Here is a 7,570-nt window from a genome sequence, read left to right on the forward strand (position 1 = left end):
GAACTGTGGTGTTGGAGAAGACTCTTGAGAGTCCCTTGGACTGCAAGGAGATCCAACCAGTCCATCCTAAAGGAAATTAGTCCTGAATATTCATTGGAAGGACTGATGTTGAAGCTGGAGCTCCAATACTTTGGCAACCTGATGCGAAGAACTGACTCACTGGAAAAGACCTTGATGCTGGGAAAGACTGAAGGCGGGAGGAGAAGGGGACAACAGAGGATGAGATGGTTGGATGGCATCACCAACTCAATGGACATGAGTTTGAGTAAACTCCGGGAGTTGGTGATGGACAGGGAAGCCTGGTGCACTGAAGTCCATGGGGTCACAAAGAGTCAGACATGACTGACCAACTGAACTGAACTGATGGAAGAAGGACTTTGGAGATGTGAGTAAGAATACAGACCTTGAGATGGGAAGATTGTCTTGGGTTACCTGAGTGGGTTTGATCTAATGGAACCTTAAAAGCAGAGACTCTTTCCTAGCTGAAACAGAGAGACGCAATGGAAGAGATTGAAAACATAAGAGGAACTCAACCCACCATCACTGGCTTTGAAGATGGAGAAAGGGGACTGAGAGCCAAGATGTGTAGGGGGCTTCTAGAAACTGGGAAAGACTAAGCTGCCAACAAGGAAAAGGGCTCTCAGTCTAACAACTCCAAGGAAGACAGTTCTGCCAATAGCCTGGATTAGCAAGGAAATGGGCTCGTCCCTAAGGCCCCTGGGTTTCCCCAGTGGCTCAGCAGTGACCCATTTCAGGACTCTTGCTTGAAAAATCCCATGGACAGAGGACCCTGTGGGCTACAGTCCATAGGATGGCAAATAGTTGGGCGTGACTGAAGCAACTTAGCATGCATGCCTGCACTGCAGTTTTCAGTAAGGTCATAGCCCTGCTGACACCTTAATTTTAGCCCAAGGAGATTTATGCCAGACTCGTGGCTTTCAAAACTGTTAAGATGATAAATTTATATTGTATAGGCCACACGATTGTGGGAATTGGTTAGAACAGTGATAGGAAAATAACACCTGGAGCTTCGTGGCTGGCTGAATGTGGAAGGTGGGAGGACGCAGAGGGCCACCTGGGTTTCAGCTTGATCACCCAGTGGGCAATGACGTCTTATAATGAGGTGCAGAAACCTCTTGGAAAAACAGATTATGGAGGGTGGAAACCAGACTTCTGTTTTGGTCATTGATGTTTTAGAAGCCTGTAAGATATTTAAATGGAGGTACTAAATGGGAGATCAGTTATATAAGTCTGGGGTTCAGAGGAGAAGTCTGAACTTATGGTACATTTTTGGACTGGAAAGAACACAGGTCGTATTTACAAATGTGGGACTAACCAAGCAGACCTAAGAAGGCAGTGCAGATGGAGAAGCAGGACTAAAGTCTAATTCACACACATTGCAATACGCAGAGGCTGTGTAGGACAGTGAAGAAGAGAGGAAAGGTGGCCAAAAAGGAGTCCAGAGTGGTGGGGAGAAGGGTAGGAGGGACAGTATCAGAAACTCAAGGGAGGGATGTGTCCTGCAAAGGAGGAAGGAACTGTGCCTAAGGCTGCAGAGGTCTTGTGACGACGGCTGAAGAGGTCTGATGGGGTGGTGACATAGTGGCGCCACTGAATTCGGCACTGGTCACGGTCCTTGACAAGAGCAGTGAGAACAGAGGATGATAGGACCACAAGGAAGAAATGGCAGGAGGTGGGGGTGCTCAGGTGCCTAAATTCAGACCGCAGGTCTTACAACTTGTTCCACAGGAAACAGGAGCAAAAAATGAAGAGGCTTTGGCTAGAGTTGACTAAGAGGTCAAGAAATGTCTTTTAAAGGTAGATCAGGTTTGTATGCTGACATGAATAATCTGGTATGGAGGAATAAATGTATCTGGGTGGGAGAGAGAGGAATAGTGAGGAGTAGAATATCTGAGAAGAGAACAGGAGATAGGACCCAGAAGACAAGCAGAGGAATTTACCAGTTTTGTTCACTGGACCAGGAAAGAAAGGGAGATTGATAGAGATGCTGGTAGGTCTATAGATTTGTTGGTGGGAGGATGAAAAAGAATAAAAACTTCAGGCAGCATCCTAGCCTGGACATTCTACAGGATTATTCCCTTAAAAGCAACTTGGGGGTCATAATCCAATATGACTCATATTTCAGATATGAGGAAGAGGACACTGAGTCACTTTGATCCCAGCAACATTTTTATGATTGTACTAGATACATTTATGACATCTGTAAGAAGTCTACAATGCTGAGAAAAATAATGCCTTTCGGAAGGCACATTAATGGGCAAAGATAACTACCAGACTTGCCTCTCTTACTTCTTCAGACCTCATGATTCTTTAAGTCATTTATTTCATTGTTGAGCATCTGAGAAGTTGACCAGCAAGCCCTTGTCAAGACTTTGCGCTGCCATCCAGCTGTGGTGATGACATCTTTCTGAGTAAAACCATTTGTCTTCCCAAGTGAACTTGGAACTAGAGAGAGTCACTATTGAACTGACATCATAGTGTCATGACGGCTAAGATCCTGGTGGCCTCTTTTCCTGAGTTATTCGGGCTATTAGTACATGCATGGGTTTTTAGGACTCAACAAGGAGAAAGAAAATATTAGAATTTTAATGGTAACAACTTTTATCTTATTCTCTGAAAAATGTTTGTTTATGATAGCGTATACAGAATATTGTGTGTCTGTGTGCTCCATCATGCCCAACTCTTTGTGACCCCATGGACTGTGGCCCACCAGGCTCCTCTGTCCATAGAATTTTCCAGACAAGAATACTGGAGAGGGTTGCCATTTCCTACTCCAGGGGATCTTCCTAACTCAGGGATCAAACCCGTGTTTCTTGTGTCTCCTACATTAGCAGGTGGATTCTTTACCACTAGTACCACTTGGGTAATACAGTAATATATGCCAGCCATTTACAGCTTAATAAGACTCCATAGAACAGTGACTGGGTTCATAACCTGTATCCCAAGAGAGGAAAGTGGTCAAACTCATTTGTGGACCACCACTCTAAATATCTGAGCCACTGACTAAAGTATTTTTGCACACATCATCTCCTTCTCCTTTTCCTTCTTTTCAAGAGACCCCCTGGTATCCATAGCACGATGTGATTGGTTGCTTTGAATGGTTTTGCAACCTGGCAGGAACTTACCCTCCATTCGGGGATAAGCAAGGTCTGGGCCTGGTCCCCTTTATTAGGGGAGTTGATGAGGAGAACTTATTTGCGAGAGCAGAGTGGGGAGGGGGACCAGGACCGATGGTTGAAGGCCCTCCCAGGTTGACCAGATGTCAAGGCGTCACACACTGTGAAGCCTTCATTTTGATTCTTTCACCACCAGGAAGGCAGCAGAACAGTCTGGCTAAAGCAGGGACTATAAACCCAGGGTCCTGCCCACCCACTGGAATCTCCTTCAGGGGAGTGGGTTCTGCCTCTCAACCACAGGATCCCGGGAGGTCACTCTGAGCACTGCTGAGAAAGTGTTGCGCTAGAAGACCCTTCCTCAGCCACGGACTTCTTGAGCCTGCTCATGCATCTATCTGTGCAGACTCTCTTCTGACCAATGCACTGAAATTGTGTGGGTCTCTGTTCTGCCTGGCTGTCCAGCACTGCCAACACCTTGTGAGCCCTGACCCCCACGTCCCCAGCATGACCTCTGCGTCCCCAGCACATTACCATTCCACGTCCTGTTTCCCAAATCCTCACTGCCCCACTGCTGACCTGGACACACTCAGACACACACTGCCCTACCCGCACAGCTAGTCTCAGTTCTCAGCACACGGCTGCAGCCTTCCCTGCAGCCCACCCTCTTCAGGTTTTTGTTAGGATTTTTCACAGGCTCTTCCTTCCTGCTGACTCTGGTCCCCGTCTCCACTTTCCTTTCCAGCCTTGCTTCAAACTTTCTTCTGCAAAGAGGTCCCTAGTAGTTACTTTATCTGGTAGCCTTTTAGCCATCAAATAAGGGCTTCTCTGTGGTTCAGACAGTAAAAAACCTGTCTGCAATGCAGGAAACCTGGGTTTGATCCCTGGGTCAGGAAGATCCCCTGGAAAAGGGAATGGCCACCCACTCCAGTTTTGGTGGACTCAGGGAATTGGTGATGAACAGGGATGCCTGGCGTGCTGCGGTTCATGGGGTCACAAAGAGTCAGAAACGACTGAGTGACTAACACTTTCACTTTAGCATCTTTCACTTTAGGGCCTTCTCTGACTTTTAACTTGTGTATCCTTCTCTATTTAATTTTTTAAATTGTGACTTAATCAACATACAACATTATATTAGTTTCAGACGTACAACGCAATCATCTAACATTTGTATATATTGTAAAGTGATCATCACATTAAGTCTAGTTAACATCTGTTAACATCAAGATATTGCTGAAAATTTATTTCCTTGTTATAAGAACCTCTAAGATATTAAAATTTCCTTTTCTTTTCACATTCAGAAATTTATGGCAAATTTTAAGTTGAAATGTGAGTATTTAGCAACCCCCCCACCCCCACCCCCACACCCCCCCACAACCCCCCCACATCCCTGTGCATGGTGGTCACGGGACAGTAAAGCAATGGATTTTCATTGTTGTCGTTTTGTGTGGCGGCTCCCTTCCAAGGGTTTCATCTGATGGGTCTGGACCATAGAGAACCTTCCACAGAGAATGGAGGATACCCTGGATGCTTCTGAGTTGAGCCCTGAAGGACTGGCTCACAGAGGAAAGAGAAGTTTGGGGGACGCCCTGCTAAACAAGGAGAAGGAGTCCCCACTCCTCCCCTCCTGGAGGATGAAGGGGAAGATGATGGACATAGAGGGAGAGGCCACTTCCCCTCTAGGCTGAAGTCCCAGGAAGGAGTGAACGATGCAGGGAGAGAGCTGGAAGGATGCTTGGACAGCCTCCCGAGGGGTGGGATCAGCATCTGGGGCTGGACAGGGATCTGGCAGCTCTGCTCCTGGTACCGTGACTTGTACAGAGAGTGAGAGCAGAAGGCTGTGGATCGGCGGAGGCTGGGGACCAGATAATGAAGCTGGAGGAGGCTCACACTTGGCAAACAGCACAAATGACAAGGGCCACCAACATGACCAGTCGGTCCTGGCACAGGTGCTGAGGAGAAGCTGAGACCAATGCCATTTGTTCCAGTGACTGGAGGTGGTGGAAGCACAGGGTGTGAGTCTGAAAAACAGTCCTTACCTAAAGGACTGGGAGCCATCTTGCCCTTCAAATGGAAAACACTGGGCTCTTGATGGGCAAGTTTAAAGTTCATGTCCTTGTGTCTGTCCCCAGGTTTTAAGGATGATTATAACAACTGTGAAAAAGAAAGACGGTTCACAGGTCTACACAGTCTTCCAGCGACAGTGGTGACCCTGCCGTATTATGACTGTGTGAACTGTACACAGGCCTTCAGCGCACCATTCTGTACTGATGGATGGGCCCAGAAGTAGCTCCTCTGCAGAGGCCGCCCAGAGGCAGGTGCGTCGGCGTGCCTGGCTGTGTGCCTGAGGGAGACAGTGCATATTTCCAGGGCTTTGTGTTCTTGGGTCCCCAGCAAGGCCGTTTGTGAAATGAAGTCATCAATATCGCACCCATCTGAACCCAAGGAGCTATACCCCATGATTTTTTTAATGGTAACCGCTAGTAGGCACCGTGTGTTTCCTCTGTGCCGGGCTTTGTTCTGCATTCCTGCTCAGAACAAACCTTTGGTGGGTCTCCTCTTACTGAACTTATCTGACAGGTTAGGATATGGGGGCCTAAGTATTTATCATTTGCTCACAATGGAGGAGCCTGGTAGGCTCCATGCAGTCCATGGGGTCGCTGAGAGTCGGACACGACTGAGCGACTTCACTTTCACTTTTCACTTTCATGCACTGGAGGAGGAAATGGCAACCCACTCCAGTATTCTTGCCTGGAGAATCCCAGGGACAGAGGAGCCTGGTGGGCTGCCGTCTATGGGGTCACACAGAGTCGGACACGACTGAAGCGACTTAGCAGTAGCAGCAGCACAACTAGTAGGTGGGAGGCTCAGAATTTGGTTTCATCAAGACTGTCTCCAAAACCTGCTTTTTCAGAAAAGCAAGTTCTGTTTTTTTTTTTTTTAAGAATTAAAATTTTTTTTTTAATTTCTTTTTAAGAAATTTTTATTTATTTATTTGACTGTGCTGGGTCTTTGTTGCTGTGAGGACTTTTCTCTAGTCGTGGTGGGCGGGCTGCTCATTACAGTGGCTTCCCTTGTTGCAGAGCACAGGCTCTAGGGTGGATGGGCTTCAGTAGTCACAGCACATGGGTCCCTGGGCTCCAGAACGCAGACTAAATAGTTGTGGGACAAGAGCTTAGTTTCTCTACAGCACGTGGACTCTTCCCAGATGAGGGGCCAAACACGTGTCTCCTGCATCGGCAGGAGGATTCTTTACCACTGCACCACCTGGTCAGTCTTACTAGAGAAAATGTTTGTGCAATTTACATTTTCATCAGTCTGTTCTGGCATGCTTCTAATGGTATCAGAATCACCTAGAAACTGAATCACAATAATTTCACAATTCATTTAATGGCAACTGGCCATCGGCAAATTAGCAATGGTTATCTTAAGAAGTTATTATATTATGCTGTTATTTCTTGAGGTTGACCAGCTACCTAAAGTCACAGACCCTTTTCTACATAAGATATACCATATAAATGAGACTTGGTTTACTGTCAGCATTTATAAAGCCAGACTGACTGAGAGAACTAGGTATGGGACACAAGCATGGTCTTAATATAGCGAATGCTTGGCCTGCCCTGACTATTACAAAATCAGAAGCATGAGGATATTCACAGCAAATGTTGTATTCTTTAATGCCTCATGCATGACAGGCAGCTTGCAGCTACACACATGATAATCTTGGATTTACAAAGCCCTGGAAGTTAGGGGAGCCACACTAGAGTGATGATTTAAGGAACTGCTCATGTCTGGGAAGAACTATTCAACCTACTTGAATTATTAAGCGTGTGACTTTGTGAGGATCTTTCCATTTCATTTTGCAAGTGTACACATACTCTTGGGTAGCTTCTACACGCTACAATACCTTGTTGCATATTTAAAGGTTATAAACAATAGCACTTTTAGCTTTGCTTTTGCTTTAATGACCGAATGAAGGGGGTAAGTAAATGAGTGTACTGGCTTCTCTTACCTGCATTAGGAGTGATTTGGGGGGAAGTATCTTCATGTAGCCACAGGCAGCCAAATAAGACACTTGAAAACAGTTTTTTTTTTTTTCATTTTAAATTAAGATACATGTTTCACCCCTTATTTCTTTCATTTTATTTGCAATCGAGTTAACTCAAAACGAAGCACATTTATTTGACTAAGTTGCCTGTGTCAGTTGCCCTGATGTGTTTTTCTTTTCTATTTTTTATTTAATTGTGATACTGAGTATTAAACCAGTACTAAGATGGGAAAGAAGATGAATAGAGTGTTCAAAGATTATATAGGCCCTTGGGCAGGACCTCTGAAATGGGAGCGTGTCTGAGGTCACAAGCTTTCAAATTAACTGATAGGCACTTAATAGAAGGCTTCCCTTCATGACAAGGATGAAATACAGAGGGGATTTACAC

The 7,570-nt window shown here is 45.9% G+C and overlaps 1 non-coding gene across 1 annotated transcript; it reads right to left on the reverse strand.

Annotated features, from left to right (window-relative positions):
* Positions 1-6,662: 6,662 nt before the first annotated feature.
* LOC145540025 (small nucleolar RNA SNORA72) lies at positions 6,663-6,793 on the reverse strand. The gene has a single exon (XR_014078155.1). It is a non-coding gene; the product is annotated as a small nucleolar RNA SNORA72 (small nucleolar RNA).
* Between the last annotated feature and the right edge of the window lie 777 nt (positions 6,794-7,570).

Source organism: Giraffa tippelskirchi, chromosome 2 (genome assembly GCF_054371585.1).
Source record: "Giraffa tippelskirchi isolate mGirTip1 chromosome 2, T2T-mGirTip1v1.2.pri, whole genome shotgun sequence".
Lineage (NCBI taxonomy): Eukaryota > Metazoa > Chordata > Mammalia > Artiodactyla > Giraffidae > Giraffa > Giraffa tippelskirchi.